Raw genomic sequence first — 18,069 nt, forward strand, 5'->3', positions numbered from 1 at the left:
GGTGCATCCCGCCGATGTAGCCAATATTTCTTGGTTTCCGCCTCTGTCTGAAATTCTTCATGACAACGGGATGTCACCCCCGGTGGTGTGTACTTGAAATCCTCGAGCTGTCCACAAATCCTTGCGCGGAGGATCATTTGGCGCGGTTACGCAAGATACAAGCGGATTTATCTACTCATCTCCAACAAGCTCAACAAACATACAAGGTTTATGCGGATCGTCATCGACTCCCATCCAGTTTTAACATTGGAGATCAGGTATGGCTACTACGACGACACATCAAGACTACCCACCCATGCGAGAAGTTGGATTTTCGGCGATTAGGTCCTTTCCGCATTATAGGAAAGATTAATGATGTTGCTTTTCATCTTGATCTACCTCCGCAACTTCGGATACATCTGGTGTTTCATAGTTCTCTCCTCGAACCCTATCAAGAGAGCACCATCCCAGGACGTATTACACAACCTCCACCCCCGATCAAGCTTGAAGATGGACCTGAGTACGAGGTTGCCGCCATCCTTGATTCCAAGATTGTTTGCAACAAGCTCTACTATCTAGTCGATTGGCTAGGATATAGTCCCAGCGAGCGTACTTGGGAACCTATAGAGAATGTCACCAATGCTCGTGCTCTTCTTGAAGACTTCGATCGTCAATATCCAGACAAACCGGGTCCTCAATCCAAAGCGACTCGTTACACTTGTCGTATGAAGGGGGGATAGTGTCATGATATGGCAAGACTCGAACCCATGACCTTATGCTACATGGGTCGAGCTCTTGACTATTAGACCATACATTGTAATACGTAGAATATTATTTTCATTTATGTTTTATTATAGAAAATTGATGTATATTCCAGATTTCTCTAGAACATTCTAGAAACTTCAGGAGTATTCCTTAGAACATTATAAAAGGAGGCACAGGGCATTATTTCGAACCAAATCGGTTCAATGCCAGTCTTAAGCCTCCTAGCTATTACTGTACATTCTCTTCACATAATATATATCTTCTCTTATCATCACTCTCTCTCTCTCTCTCTCTCTATCTATCTATCTCTCTCGATCTCTCACTCCCTCCCTTTCACTCACTCTTTCCTTCCCTCGAGAGTCCTTCACCTCTCTTAGTATTAATACTTCTTTTAGTACTAATTCCTTCTCTGTCTTAATATTGTTCCTGACAGTTGCAACATGAATTGATTGATCAGTTCGATCTGGTAACTGAGGTCTGGCCGAGTAATAGTCAAATAGATGAGGCTTTCGACAATCTGTCAGAACCGTGTCGAGTCACACGCTTTTCCCGAATATAACAGAAGGCTTACCGAGCCGTGTTGACCTTACCGAACAAATAATGAAGAGTCTGACTTCGATGTCGAAAACCCCATCTTACGCAACCGTTGCGTAATCTTTGCGTTCCAAGATCGCGGGGCTTGCTTGATGTTAATCCTTAGGGTCGGACAATGGCCTAACACAGGGTGTCTCCGGAAGCCACTTCACCAAAGGGGTGTTATGGCGAGATAACTTAAGACACAACGATTAATCCAACTTAGTTGGCTACTTAGCAATAAGGCATTCACTTAATACACGCGTAAGATATAACAATTAAGACAGAACGGTAATCAATACATGAAGATAAAACCAGACACTTATATTAATTCTCCATTAAAGTTTTACATTGTAACCGGGCCTTTATATAGGTCACCAGTGCTGCGTACAAAACGGTGCCAACCGGCACCTGTTTGGAATCGGTCCGGATCCGGATCGGCATACCGATTTCAGTCCGTCCGTTCACTACATAATTATAATCTACTTTACTTAATTAAATATATTCCGAATAACCATCCCTTTCACACTCTGGTCTCTGCTCCTTTGTTGGCCGGGTAACATATGGCACGCCCGTGGGACAGTACCTTGTACGTCGAATCCCACTATCCGGCCCTTAGCCTTCGTCCAAGATATCCAAAATACTCTACTCCAAGGTATCTAATGGTTGTTCGGAATTCGGTTGTTGCTGTTGTTGTTGTTGTGGTTGTTGTTGATGTGGCTGTTGTTGTGGTTGTTGTTGTTGTTGTGGCTATTGTTGCTGCGGTGGCTGCGGCTCCTCCGACTGTTGCACCTGAGAGGGCGTTTGTTCGGCTCCCGATACCGGCGGTTGTGACAATGATTCCTCTGTTAGCTGCTCCGCCGGATTTGACTCCGGTTGACTCGCCCCGGCCTTGTCACCGTCCGGTCCTTGCTCCGGTGATGGCTCCTCATCGTTGAGGTTGACGATCGCTGCCTGCTTTGCTTCTTCTCTCCGTAGCCTGTTCCGCTCATAGCTCTCAAACTGGATTTGAGCATCCAGTCGATCATCATCTAGTTGGGTTACAAGTTCCCAGACCACTACTACCTACTCCTCCGCCAGAGTTACAAAATCTTCGGCTAACTCATCTCTTATGGTGGTGAAGTCCGCCTTCGTTAGCATGTAGCAGTCGTCGCCCTCCTTCTGCCGGTTTTCCGCGTCCGCTCGTAGCAACTGGAGCTCGGCTCTGTGCTTTGCCCATTTGTCCCACCATTGCACGGAGCTTTCGTCAATCAAGTGTTTGGTCTTGTTCCTCCATGCCTGGACAATGAACTGGATCCGCTCCAATCCCATCTTTGATTTGTCCTCCGCAGCTTGTCGTTCGTCCTTCAACTGCTTGATGAGTGCCACTGTATCCACCTCCTGCTCCTGATAATGTGACAGTTGGGTTTGATAAGTGTTTTGCCGCCTTTGCAAGATCATCGTCGCTCTTTCCTTCTCTTCATAATGCTGCTTATGCAGCTCCAGCCGTTCTTGCGCGGCTTCCTCTAACAGCGTGGTTTTTTCAGCCCGTTCCTCCGCCAACGCCGTCTCAACTCGATGTACCTCCTATCGGAGCTCTGCCATCTTCTCCTGTTGTTTCTTATGCTCCGTATCCAGGTGCTTGTAGTCCCGGTGCAAGTTCTCAAAATCATCGGTCTTCTGCTTCAGTTTTTGGTTGAGTTGTCGGCGGGCGCGGTCTTCCCGGTCCTTCTGCTGACGGAGTTCTTCTTTCAGCCTTTCGATCTCTATTTCCGCCATCCTTCGCAGCTTCTCCTTTTCTTGCAGCGCCTTCTCTTTCTCCTCCTTTAGCCGGTCGTAGGCTTGATTGTCTTTCCACATATTCTCTTCTACCCGGCGGAGGTTCTTAGTAGTCTTTCGTTGTTCTTCTTCTGCCGCTTTCTTCAAGTCCCGCTCTTGGGTGCGTAATGCTTCCTGTGCAGCCAGTTCATCTCTTAATTCAGCAAGCTCTTTTGCTTGCGCCGCCACTATCTCCGAGACTGGTTCCGTCTCCGGGGTCTTATTGCTATGTATAGGTGTCGATGCTTCTTTATTTTGTACATCTACCGGAGTCACCAGTGCTTGGAGTTGTGGTCTGGTTAAGGCCATTTTGGCCAATTCTTCTGTGGCCAGGTCCAAGTCTTGTTCTAGGCTCCAAATCCTTGACCGGGCCGTCTCTAGTTCTCCGGTTGTGACGAGTAACCGGTCCATCTACGCTTTCTCTTCCGCCTCTATGTAGTGTACCACTCTGGCAATCTGTTCTCCAATCCACCGGAGCCATTGGCTGCCGGTGCCCTGTTGTTGCGTCTGCCCGGAGGGTTGGCTGTTGGTGTCGTTGGCCGGTGGTCGGTTTTGTCCAGTTGCGTCGAGCTGCGTCGAGCTGCAACTCTGGCTCTTGTTGGTGACCACTTTGCCGTTCTGGTTGCCACTCCATTGGCCGCTCCGCCTCTGAATTCTCTTGGCCTGCCGGTGGGGTCGGCAAATGTACTTCCGGCGCTTGCATTTCGGGTCTTGCCGTATCCTGACCCGCCGGTAGAGGTTGTTGTGCAGGGAGCTCTGTGGTCGGTTCGTCCGAACTGGTTCCGGTTCCATCCTTGGTGCGGGCTACTCAGGGCGGGGTACAAGTGTTCCATCCTTCTTTGGGTTCGAACGCTCCTCGGCATGTTCAGAGGTGCTTGCCTTCTAGCGCCGCTGGAGGTGCTCTAACGGTTCCTCCTCCGCTTCCTCCTCCTTAGTCCCGATGCTGATTTTCGCTACCAAGGGGTCCGGTGCTTGTTGAACCGGTCGGCTAAGCCTGATCTTGATAGGTCGTACCGGTGGCTCTTCCTGCGTTTCCGCCTGCTGCTTCCTATTGGCGCGCTCCTTTGCTGCCTGGTCCGTGTCGGCCGCCTTCCCTTTGGTTTCCTTAGAAGCCAACAATTGTTGTCGTTTCGAGGCCATTTTCGGGGTGCCTTCGGTTGTCCTTCCCCGCTTCATGGTCTTGACGGGCTCGATAGGTGGTGCCAATAGGGTGAGCCATTGCGCCACTGCCGTCCATATCTTCCGACCCTCTTTGCCTCTGACAGAGTCGATGGCCGCACAAAGGCCATCCGCAATTAGTACCGCCCAGTCCACCTTCACGCCTTCATATGTGGCTATGATTAAGCCGGCCCGGTTCTGGGGCATGCACGGGGGTCGAGGGTATACATGTCCGAATTCATGGAGTACACGGGCAATCTCTCGAAAGAGAGGATCTTCGCCGCCCTATGTCCGGTAGGCCTTGCTTGCCAGAGAGTATTCCCCAAAATATTTTCGGAGTTGTTCCGGGGTAGGGTTGTCGATATTGAAGATTCCCCCTTCCGGATGGCCAATCAACACATGGATGGCCTCCTCAGTAATCAGCTCCGTGTCGATTTCTTTGACTATCTTCTCCGCCTCCTGGTGCGATGGCGCCTCCATGATGGTGAGGAAACCCTCTAAGCCATGTTGCCTTCGCCACTTCTTGGCTGCTTTAGAGAGTGCTTGGCAGTCCATGGCTTCGTCGAGGTCGGTGAGCGCTGGTGAGGGTTGTGTGTGAGGAGTCTCTGTGTGTGTGGGTTCATGTCTGTTGATCTTCAATCGTCTGTCTGCGTTTGTGCTCCTATGTTCGCGAAATGTGAGGGTTTCTATGTGGCGGGGGTCTTTCCTGCTCCTCTTGCGGTGTCGGAGGCTTCTCCTCCTCAACTTCCGGTGTCGGAGGTCTCTCGTCCTCGACTTCTAGTTCCGGAGTGTGGCCGACTTCCGGTACCGGAGTTTCCAGCCTTGTCGATTCAGGTTCTGGTGTCGGCAAAGTATCTGATTCCTCGTCCTCTGGTCCGCTTGGGGTGTCACTACTGCTGCGGTAGTTTGTCTGCGCGTTGTATTCCCCGTCTAAACCCGATTCAAATGTCGAAAATGCTTCGGATTCGCCTTCCCCCGCTGCCAATGCTTGGAGAAGGGATTCCGCTTCCCGGAGGCTGCTTAGGCTGCTTCCTTCGTCCGGGTAGGCGTTTTGTGATAGCCGAAGTGATTCCTTGGCCACTCTCCGGATCACTTTCGAAAATGAGCGATCCGCTCTGATTTCTTCTACCGCTTGCTAGAAAGCCTCTCGCTTCCTCAGTCGTTCAACAAGTCACCTTGCTCGCTCCGTAACCAGGTCGTTCGTTGGTCGCGTCATTCATTCCCACCGTTGTTCGCTGCGATTGTGCAGGAATCGTGATCGCCAAAAACTGTGTTAATCCTTAGGGTCGGACAATGGCCTAACACAGGGTGTCTCCGGAAGCCACTTCACCAAAGGGGTGTTACGGCGAGATAACTTAAGACACAACGATTAATCCGACTTAGTTGGCTACTTAGCAATAAGGCATTCACTTAATACACGCGTAAGATATAACAATTAAGACAGAACGGTAATCAATACATGAAGATAAAACCAAACGCTTATATTAATTCTCCGTTAAAGTTTTACATTGTAACCAGGCCTTTATATAGGCCACTAGTGTTGCGTACAAAACGGTGCCAACCGGCACCTGTTTGGAATCGGTCCGGATCCGGATCGGCATACCGATTCCGGTTCGTCCGTTCACTACATAATTATAATCTACTTTACTTAATTAAATATATTCCGAATAACCATCCCTTTCACACTATGGTCTCTGCTCCTTTGCCGGGCGGGTAACACTTGAGTTCGTAAAGTGACTTCTTCAGTCGGCAAACCGCCGAAGTGTTCTGTTCTGATAGACTTCGCTCTTCTTCGCGATTTTTCACACCCACGTGTGCCAAGTGAAGTCGTCGATGAAGGTTACAAAGTAACGGCTTCCACCGAGACTCACGTTCTGTGCCGGTCCCCACACATCCTAATGGATCAAATCCAGCGGATTTCAACTACGATTACGCTCATTGGGGAATGGAAGTCAGTGTTGTTTTCCCATCTAATAGGCTTCGTAGACTTTGCCATTCCGGCCACGAAATTTCGGCAACCCGAAAACAATGTTCTTCATCTGCATTTCACGAAACCGTGGGAGGTTAATATGGCCGAACCACTTATGCCACAGGTCGATGTCCGACGCGACCTTCTGCCCTTTCACAAACATAGTGGTGCCCACATTATTGGTTTCGAGGATAAACGTCCTACCTTCACGGTGCCCTTGCACGATCACTTTACCTTCTTCTTCAATGAAGCAGCCGAGATGCGTGAATCGAACCTACATCCCTTGGTCGATGATCTGACCAACCGAAACCAAGTTCTTCATTATTGTTGGGATGTGTAGCTCGTTCAAGAGTTTCCCTTTCTACCCAACATGGTTGAGGGGAACATCACTGACATGTTCGATGGTATGCGGAGTGTCATCTCCCGTTTCGACTACCCCCTGCTTTTCCGGCTTCTCAAAGTACGAGAACCATTCCTCGTGACTCGTCATATGATTTGACGCTCTGGAATCAACGTACCACACTTCGCTCGATTTCGAGGTATTCACGGCCATTGAATTAGCCTTGTGCTTCATTACGAAGGTAGGGCCCGATCCATTTCCGGCTCGTTCGAAGCCCTCAACGCAGTGCGACTTTTGACGCCTTCCTACGTCTCTTCCGCTCAATCCAACTTTGTTTGAATCATCTTGCTTCTTCCAGCACTCACTCTCCTTGTGGCCTATCTTGCCACAGTACCAACATTCCGATGCGACCTTCTCTTGTCGGCTTCCGGCGCCACCACAACTCCCCCTGTTTCCGGAGGGTTCAGAATTGCTTCCGACATTTCAATTATGCCGTACATTCTGCTCTTTTCAGCCACCTCCATTACGTGCTGATCCGCCTCGTCCACCACGACCACGGGACATATCTTCCTCTGTGTACAGCATCTTGCCGTTAGCGTGCATACCCACATGGTATTCCTCCACGAGCAACATTGACTGAAGCTCGAAGAATGAAGGCGTACTCTCCCTCGTACAAACCGTCGGTCGGAGAGCTCCGAACTTGGACATTAACCCACCAAGACAAACCTGCACCATTTCGTCCTCCTCGACGTTCACATTGACAGAGGCGAGAGAGTCTCAGATTTCCTTGATTCTGGTCGTATTATCGACCACAGACAAATCTTTCTGTTAGACATTGTTGAGCTCCTGTCTGAGTTGCAGCTTCCTGGTCGTTGTGCTTGCAGTGAAAATCCTTTTGAGATTCTCCCACGCGTCCTTTGGCGTCTTAGTATCCCGAATGTAGCTCAATAACTGGTCGCTCACACAGGAAGCAAAGTAGTAGAGAACTCTGCTTGTTGCTTGCTCCCAAGCCGAAAAATCTCTGTGTGTTTGTCATTAACACATGACCATTATGGCATCACCCAGACTTGAACCTCGAACCTTGTAATCCATACTTGAAAACCTCAACCATTAAGATAGCTTATTGTTATATGAAACAATAAAAGCTACTTCTTGTATTACATTGATTATTGTAAAACCTCTAGATTATTCTAGAATGTTCTAGAATGTCCTAGAGCATTCTAGGTCTAGAACATTCTAGAACATTCTAGAAATCTCTAAGCTATTCTATAGGAACCTATAAATAAGGGAATACATGTATTCTCAAATCAATTTGAATCAACACCAGTCTTTAGCTCTCATTACATATCTTGTATCCATTCTCTTTCTTTCTCTATCTTATACATCCATTCTTCTCTTAGTATTTCGTTCCTTTCTTCTCGTGTTCTCTAATATCCTTCTTCCATCACTCTATCTTTTATCCTTGGTTCTGACAGTGTCAAATTTGGTGCTACATCATTAGCTCCTTCGACATAACTCCAGTAGCCATGACCAAGCAGGTATTGGTGCATATTATACGACCAAGATGCGTAGTTGCTCCTGTCGAGCTTCTCGGTCAGTAGTGAGCTTCCCATTCCTCTGTCCATGTTGTTGTCTTTTTCTTTTCCAAAAAAAAAAAACAAGGAACAACTTCAACTCTGTTTTGTGGCAAGCTTTTCTTGTCGGCTGCAAAGGACTTCAACCCTCGTGCTCTGATACCATATAAAAGAATATGTGTGCGGAAGCGTGTGCGTAAACACAAAGTACACTGTTTGGAAATAAGACAGTTCGGTAAACGCAAAAAACAAAGAGATGGAGATGGAGATGCAGAGAGAGAGAGAGAGCATACAACTTAGTGAGCACCTTTTATACAAGCCCTGACTATCAGGCTGACACAAGTACTAACAGTACTTGATTGCTCATAAATGAGCCTACTACACTAACTCCCAAAATTATTCCTTACGAGGAATACCATACTAACGGCCTTTCGGTTTACGCACCGATACGGCCATGTTATGTGTATTGTTTTACGTACCTAGTCTATGCACTGGGTTACGCACCGTATTACGCACCCAATGTTGAGCTTGTCACTCAACACTTAAGAATTCCATTTGTTTGCAATCAAAACTGCACTTCTCTAGTTTTGCATAAAGGCCATAGACCATATCAGAAGGTGGGCACCTCTTGTGCGTTTAAATAAATTAGTAGATCATCTAAATAGAATATCTAAAAGATGTTCAAGTGATCTTGAAAATATCATTAGCCATATGGTGGAAAATTATTGGGGCATTTGTGAGACCAAAGGGCATGAATGTATACTCAAAATGACCATATCAAGTGTCGAAGGCTATCTTCCATTTGTTTGCTAAGCGAATCTGTATAGGGTTATATGCACATTTGTGTCATTCCTGTGTGATACATCGATGAAGTTATCCTTTTTGTCGATGTCATTGGCCTAGGATCCATAGTGCCTATTATCTTTTTTGTGGCGAATAGGGCCAAGGTGGTTATCAAGCACGTTAGAGCTGCGAGCTTACTTAACTATGATTATTAGTACTTAAGCTCACACACACACACTTTATTCTCTCTTGCACGTGAACATGAATGTAGAGACAAATAAGATATAAACAAATTCACCCCTTCTTATTGCAAAGAGGTTTAACACCATACAAGAGGAGGAGATTAGGGTTTGGCTTATTCACAGCTTACTTAGTTCTAATGGAATATTAGGGGGATACACTAGGAGCTTTACTACACCAATGAGAAGGATAAAGTCTAAGATTGGAGAAGAGCTAGAAAATTCACCAAAATGTGGCATTTATAGCTTTTTACAAGGTGAGGCAGTTCCTTTCACACTAGGTTACCCATTGCCTTATATTGCTTCCTATTTGGTTTGTTCTATCCCCCTTTTCCTATGATTAGTTGAACTTGGTGTCCTTTGTTGGTGCCACAATCTCCACAACTGGTGTCTACCGAGTGATGAATACTTAACATTCACCCTAACCTAATGAATGTGCACTCTGGGTGGACCACATTAGGTGTGCGTCGTGAGTGAAGATTGTGGAGGCAAAGGAGGGGGCTCAGGAGTGAGCCTAATGAATTATGGTGGATTGGGTGGGTGAGAGGGGCTGAGTGGGTGTTGTGAATAGGGACGAGGTTGAAGGCATTGGATGTTGATGGGGGAAGTCTTATATCCTACATTTGGTCAGTGGTTATGAAGAACTCTTTTAATATGCAAGAGAGTCATGTGGAGATGACATAGTCAACGAAGAGGGAAGGAGGTCTTCTATTAAAGCTAACATACGCGGCTATGAACCATGTGTCAATCATGGTTTAGGTTGTAGGGAGAACGCTGACATGGGTCTAGAGACCAACCATTTGTCGACGTGTTGGTCCCTTATTTAAGCCGAACACTAGACCCCATGATGAATGGCTATGGTTGCGAAATTCATTTGCGTCAATTTGAAGTGAGTCAAGTAAAACTATCAAAAGTCGCAAAATGTGAATGTTGGGTTCAATGCTTGAGTGTTCAACTTGAATGCAAAATGTGAATCTCGATAGGTTTGAATGAATTGCCACATTACCCAGAGGGCTTATGAAAAGGGGTTGGTGCACCTTTGCCACACCGCAAGGAAGTTGGGCACAACCAATGGGTAGGGAAGTGGGAAGAAGGTAGGATTGATGCAGAAGTTCATCTGGTGCATCGTGAACCCTTGCCGAAACTGTTGGCAATTGTGGGAGTTCCACAGAGGCTGAAGGCCAAGTTAGGGGGTCAACAACTACACCTGACCATCCTTGTGCATAAATTGGCTTTCCATTGAGCAGATTTGATATGTTTCTTTCCCTATTGAGATGGGGTCTTCAATTTGAATGAGCCTTGGATTTATGCGAGGTTAAGTTGTATGGGACGTGTGGCATCGCTAAGTATTTCCTCTCATTCGTTAGGAACATTGTTTGTTATGTATGCAACATAGTGATCTAGGTTGGTTCCACAGGTAAAATTATTTCACATTAGGAACAACCATTATGGGGGCAGCGGAGAAAAGGTCAAGCACGATAAAAAGGATGGCTTAAATTATGGCAACAAAGTTTGGATGGATTGGTCAATGTTTTACCAATTGGAGGGTGGGGGTGTCATGTCGAGATTGTGGCAATCATGTTACGCCAAACCTGATTTTATGTATTAATTGTGTAATACTAGGTGTTTGTGAGGGAGCGTACATATAATTTATGTATAAATGAGAGAGAGAGAAGGAAGGCATGAGGCATGAGTGGAAATTCTTCTGTGTGTGTGTGTGTGTATATAACGTAAATATGTTGTTAATGTCATGCCCCTACCCCTGGCCTGGACCATCCATATCCATATATCCATATATATCCATCCCATTCATAGCTCTTACTTACCTTTTGACCTTTTTGTTTTAACTTACTTACTACATCTCCTCTTCTTTTTTCCTTTATTATGTTTGTTACATACTACTGATACTAACGCTTGTTCCTATTTGCAACCAAATCATAATTAGGCCTGGTGAGGAAATTGCAGACACAAACGGTGCAGGACACGTTTTGAATGGCGCATGTGATTTGCACCGTTCAATCTCTATCCACAAAAAGCGCACACCTAAAACCTAACCCGGGTATGAAGAGCCTCTATCACATCTAACCCGACTCTGACAATCGGATCTGTCACATCTAACTCGGCTTGGGTCTAACAGGCCTTTGTCACATCTAACCCGTGTCTAACAAGCCTCTGTCACACCTAACCCAGGTCTAACAAGCTATTCTGTAACACATAAACCTAACCCTGGTACCTGATCCTAACCCAGGTACTTAAACCTAACTTGGGTACACAAACCTAACTCAAGTGCATGCACCTAACTCGGTACCCGATTAAAATTTCTGAAGAGATCATTGTTTAAAAGAGATGCTAAGATTACTCAAAAATATCAAAAACCTTTTTTAAAATACAAAATTGCACGATTTTACATATAAAAAACACATTATGTAATGTAATAAAAAACTATGAGATCAAGGCCCTTATTCAAAGCATGGCAAGTTATAGCCACAATTTTTGTAGCATTTTGGATTGGAGTCTCTTGAAGTCAATGTCAAACCATCACAATGCAAACACCAAACCTTCTCAGTGTCACATATTGGCAACCACCTCATAGCACGACGAGCACCTCTTTGTAGTCTGCAAGTGTGTGTTTTGGTCGTGTTTGGGGATCTGCCAATAAGTTCTTGTGAAATGTTAGGCATGGCTCCTTTTTTCGCACCAATTTGTTGCTTCTGACTTATTGAACCTCCTGATGCCATATTGGTTGTTGCCGATGCACCCATAGATAAGAGAAATTCCTTTCGAAAATCTACCATGAGTTGCTGACAACGCTTAAGAGCCGCACTATTCATTGCTCCCCATCCTTGCTCAAGAAGTTGAAGTGCTTCCATAGTTTGATGTGCTTCTAACTTTATTTCTTCCCTTTTGTCAACTTCTACATTCATCTCGACTTCTACTTCTTGTGTCAACTCTAGTTCTCTATCCATTGTCGCATCATCCATTCGCATTTGGGTTGCATGATCTATAAATGGCAATGATCCACATAGTGATGGCATATGTCTCTCAATGATCATCTAAATGGCAAGCAAATGCTTACATTTACTTGCAACGTCTTGACAATCACAATATGAACATTGGTGTGAGACATTGTACCATATTATGGGAGTGCTCAATATTCGAAACCAATATCGAGCCTCGTCCACAATGTGCACTAAGTTGTTATAGGTCACATATCAAGGGAGTCACCATCGGACTTCCGACCTTCGAGTCAACCGAGTATGCGAAGCATGTCAACTTGGCAAACAACATCGACTCCCATTCCCGAAGGAGAGCCACGCGAGCAAAGGCCTCCTTGACATCATACACTCGGATGTATGGGGACCGGCTCAAACGCCGACGATCGGTGGATGCCGATTCTACGTCACCTTCATCGACGACTTCTCACGCTACGCGTGGATCTTCCTGATGAAGAAGAAGAGTGAAGTGTTCTCCCACTTCCAAAAGTTCAAGGGCCAAGTCGAAAAAGAAACCGGTCGGAACATTCGATGCCTACGATCGGATGGAGGCAAGGAGTACTTCTCCGATGAATTTACCTCCTACCTCCAAAGTGAAGGCATTAAGAGAGAATTCTCGTGCTGACACACGCCCCAACAAAATGGAGTAGCTGAAAGGAAGAAATGGCAAATACTCGAGGTAGCACACACCATGATGCATGAGAAGCACATGCCGAATTTCTATTGAGTCGAAGCGGCATCCACGGCCGTCTATCTCATGAATCGATGCACCACTAATGGAGTGCATGAGCTAACTCCATACGAGCTCCTCGTCATAAGGAAGCTAATCTTGTCGCACCTCAAGGTGTTTGGAAGCATTGCGAATGTACGCATCCCGAATGAACAACAACAGAAACCTAACGCGAAGTCGAAGGAATGTATCCTCATAGGATACTCGTCCGAGAAGAAGGAATACCAGTGCTACAACCCTTCTACCCAAGCAATTCGGGTAAGTTGAGACGTAGTCTTCGACGAGTCCGCATCCTGGTACGCACCAGAGACAACTTCGACTCTGACTCCGCTCGACCCGGAATTCTCCGAACAAGAGGTAGAAGATGGAGATCGCTTCGAACACATGTTCGAAGAAAGTCCGATTATGGCAAGGCCTAGTGGGCCACAAGAGCCCCCACGCGACCCAACCACGTCACGACCAAGTACGAACTTGGACAAAGGTAAAGGTAAGATGCCCGAATACGAAGTCGATCACCCCGACGACAATGATTCGGATGTGTCGGCTTTGGTATACCCATCATGCAGACACCCGGAGCAAAGAAGGTGCTCACATCAGGGAGCAAAAAACTTTGACGCTCATCTAGAGCTAAGAACCTCGTCGCCCGGCTCGACTACAACGAGTACATGGCCCATCACTATGCCTTCGCAATGAAGGTAGCGGCCGAACAAGAGCCCAAGAGCCCCATTGAAGCGGCTCATAACCCAAGATGGGTGGACGTAGTCGATTTCGCCCACACACTACAAGCCTTCGTCACCAGCTTGAGGGGGAGGAACCGAGATTGCCATGGCAAAGAAAGCTGATGGATGGACGGAAGCACACGAAGCCGACGAAAGCCAAAGCGGATGTCGGACGCCTCACGCTTAAGCTTGAGGGGGCGTGTTGAGAGATCAAGCTCAACTTAGTTTAGTTAGTTAGTCAACCATGTAACTTCGTAGTTATCTAGATAGAATCTAGTTAGAAGTGTTGACTATAACGCCTTAAATAGGACCTTGTACTTAAGTGGGATATTCTAGATCCTCCACTCCTAAGTACATTTAATATAGGACTTACACTTTTCTACCTATATTACCCTCACACATGTGCACCCTTGCACATGAGATATATATATACCTCATTGTAGGTATTTTTGTATTTGATGATGATAATGCTAATTTAATATAGTTACTCATCCCCCATCTTGTGTTGTTCATAATCTTCCGCTTATCAACTAATCACATAATTAGGTACTAATTAACCCTTGCTTAATTACTTACCTAATTCTTAACAAAGATAAATGGTGTTACGGGCATGACCATATCCCGTGGTAAGTTTTACCGTAGTACTTTATCCACGTGGATAGAATACTACCGTAAAACTTACCACGGGATATGATCATGCCTGTAACAAATGGTTGTCGAGTTGGAGACCCATTTGAACCAGGCAAGTAGGATTGGACATGTGCCACTTTGCATAGATCTCAGAGTGCATTGGCATCTTGCATCATCAAAGACTAATCAACTTCCGACAATGCACTACCTATTTTTAACGTATTGGCCATGTTATGTACCTCCTTTGGTATCATAAAGAATCTAAAAGTGACAAGTTCTAATGGAGTAGCCTTGGACTTGTGATGTGCTTCTTTTCGCATGCTCATCCGTGCAACATGCCTTGCACAACCAACATAAAAATGTTATCTTTACAACATTCTATTACATTAGGATGGACCAGCAAGTGGTACACGTCGGGTCTCGTTCCTGGGACATGACCTGAATGGCATCCGTATACATAAATGTTCATGATCCCATGTTTATCCCCTTCATTCACTCTTACATTCAAATGAAAACTACATCCAAAACGTTTCGAACCCTTGTGCAAGCGAGAGCATCCGACGACTCGTCGAGGCACACCTGCACAATGACAATCATATCTAGTCACTTTTGGGACTCCTCTATGCAAGCATGTATGATAGTTGATTTGAATCTCTGCCAAAGTATCATCTAACTTACTAGCTTCTACCTTTATCACTTCTGTGAGCATTGTAATCTTATCATATTTACTTACACTTGTGCTGAACATGTCAATAGAATTCACCTTTTGTATTATTTGACATCCACATTGGTCAAATAGTGCTTTTATGTATGAACTAGTTATTCCATGATTGCGAAGATCCATGGCCCAATGTTTCTTCAATAAGAGTTTGTGAGAGCGGGTAATGGGATGTCCCCCCATGTGTGTGCAATATGATGGGCCGCCATTGCTCTACACATGATACCCTTAGATGTGGCGACAACTTTAAGTAGAGTTCATGCTCATTTTTTAGCATGAGTCGAGTCTTCATGCGTCTCCATGCTAAGATCATGAGAGGTGCACCCTTTGAGATCTCTTTTAAAGATTCTATCATAACCTTTATGTGTCCTGATAAATCTTTAACCATTAATTTATATGTACCTTCATTAAACACAAAATACCTTGGCGAACAAAACACGAAGGGATCTAAGTCGTCCTTGATGTTGGCATCGTCGGACCCTTGACCATCAATTGATTCATTCGAAGTTTTTGAATCTGAGAACGAATCCTCCAATTCGAATTTTGAGTGAAATAGAAATTGTGTTTCATCCACTAACCCACATGAATCATCCTTGATCACAAGTTTGAAACGAGAGCTAAGTGTTAACAAGAACAATGTGTAATTGAGAGCAAAACGATAATGAGAGTGGTATGATAGTGTGGAGCAATATGACAATGAGGGCGATAATATGATCCTAATCAGAGCAATTATAATCGTCTGATTCAATTCACGTGATTATGGTAGCTCTAATAGAGTTAACTACTTTTGTATCGGTATCATATAATCATTTGATGGAGGTGACCGTTTTCTAAACGTTGAAACAAAATCATTGCACATAGTTGGATTGAATCTGGCCCCGGCTTAGGTGGATGGATCTAGTAAATTGATCCCGTGTTAGGTGCAGAGAAATACTTTTTCCCTAGGTTAGGTAGACATACATTACTTTCCCGGGTTAGGTGCAGGCAAATACTTTTTTCCCTGGGTTAGGTAGACATACATTACTTTCCCAGGTTAGGTGTAGACAAATACTTTCCTGGGTTAGGTGCAAATATTACTTTCCCGGGTTAGGTGACAATGTACAACACATCTACCATATATATCTGACATCAATTTTCAATTTCTTGTTGCACTATTATTGACAGATATAGATATGTTTGCCCAATTATGACGTAATATTGAAAGAAGCAACATGTCTAATTGATTGTTTATGGCGTAATATGCACGAACAAAAACTACAATATGCACAAGAATTTATCAAAAAGTGTTGCTTTATATTGTGTAAAATACAATATATTATGGGCAAAATTACATGCCGAAATTTACAATACCTACAAGAGAGTCAAAACAAGTTTGTTTACACACGCCATATGGCTTTGACAAATGGACCGATATTACGTCTTCGAGATACAAGTGTGGCTATTACAATACCGCGGGGTATAATAACAACATGTACAAGCCATATAGAGGATGAGGTTACAAGTTCAGAAACCCAAAACACGTCGTGCCCATTTAGCAATCGTAACGCGTAGAAGGTAGACGCCATCATCACCGTACCAATGCTCAAACCCCTACCAAATAGGATGTATAAGAACCAATAATCGAGGATGACTATATAAAATGGAAATTATAAGATACTTACAAAGTTTGGTGATTTGAGGCCATAAGCAAACTCTTCGACAAACATACAAATTGTTTGCATTACATAATATCCGTAATCTGTTCTATTGGGCTGAGTTGGGATGTGGATTTCAGTATATCGGTTCTCAGGTATGATGTTATGGTTTACAACAGTGCTTGTGACTTTGGTTATAGCCATTTCTGCCAAACTCTTCAATTCCCTAGTAGCAGGATTATTCATTGGGTCAATAAATACAACTGGACTTGTTACCTTGTCTGCATGTAAATCAGTTGGAGCATGTTGCATTTTTACCCAGAGGACCCAATGCCCTTCATGCAATATGGGTATGAATACAAAATCGCATTTGGGCACTTGTCCAAGGATGTTGTTGGCATTATTGGTTTGCTTGTATAGTTGGACCCAAAGTGGATCGACTATCCAATATCGATCGGATATGTGTTTGTGGTTGGGTGTATTCCATCCACATATGGAAGACATTCATGGACCATGTCGAGGCCATCTCTCTGTGGGTGCACATTGATTGCAATTCACCTTCCCCGATGTAAACGGACAAATTCAACCTTCTACAAAAAAGTTGGAATATGTTTTGCATCATAATATTACAACATGAGAATACCCTTCGAATGTTGATTACTAGGACACTAAACCAGAATGTACAACCAGAATACCTGGTGAATGTCTTTCCATTTGTCATGGATAAGGATATGATGATTTCCTCGTATGCGATCTGAATGTAGCTGACATCTTCACAATCCTCCTCTGACTCAGATGGAATCCGTACCCATAAGGTCAGGTCCAACTTTGGCCATCTCACTGGGATTTTGGCTCTACTCGATGGGTATGCTTCCAAGTTAAATGGTGTCTTATGCCCATTGGTAGTTGAGATGTTCCCATCATCTTTGTCCATTTGCACCTTCTAAGCCCTACACTGTAAGGTATCAAATTGTCAACATATTATTAGTTCGATGAGTATTATTAAAAATACATCAACCCAAAATACAATACTTACATAAAAATCATAACCTTTTGCAATCTTGGCCTTAATCTTCTCTATCCGCTTCTCTTTTGTAGAATCGTATTTCTCGATCTCGTGGCATGTAAGGTTTTGTACAAATTCTGCCTCTGTGTAGGATTGAAGATCATTAGGGATTGCCTTTGTATTCCTCAAGTGGTTTTTGCTTTATTGTTCTTAAGTGGGACAGACGAGCTCTATTATATTTTTGATCAACATTAAAAAAGCGCTTGATTGATCTCGCTCGTTTGTAGTTGCTGAAGTATTTAGGACTACCTTCCAATGCTTCCTCCTCTTCCACTATCTTCAACCCTCTTGGAAGCATGGTCCTAATGCCATGTTCCTTCAATAAATGTGCATCTAGATCCACTTTATTGTGAAACCATCGTGGGTTTTCCTGGCACGACTTTGCAACTATGCATACTCGAC

Source organism: Azolla caroliniana, unplaced genomic scaffold, assembly GCF_043228905.1.
Source record: "Azolla caroliniana isolate FFs.n. ecotype wild unplaced genomic scaffold, voAzoCaro1.0.p SCAF_4, whole genome shotgun sequence".
NCBI lineage: Eukaryota > Viridiplantae > Streptophyta > Polypodiopsida > Salviniales > Salviniaceae > Azolla > Azolla caroliniana.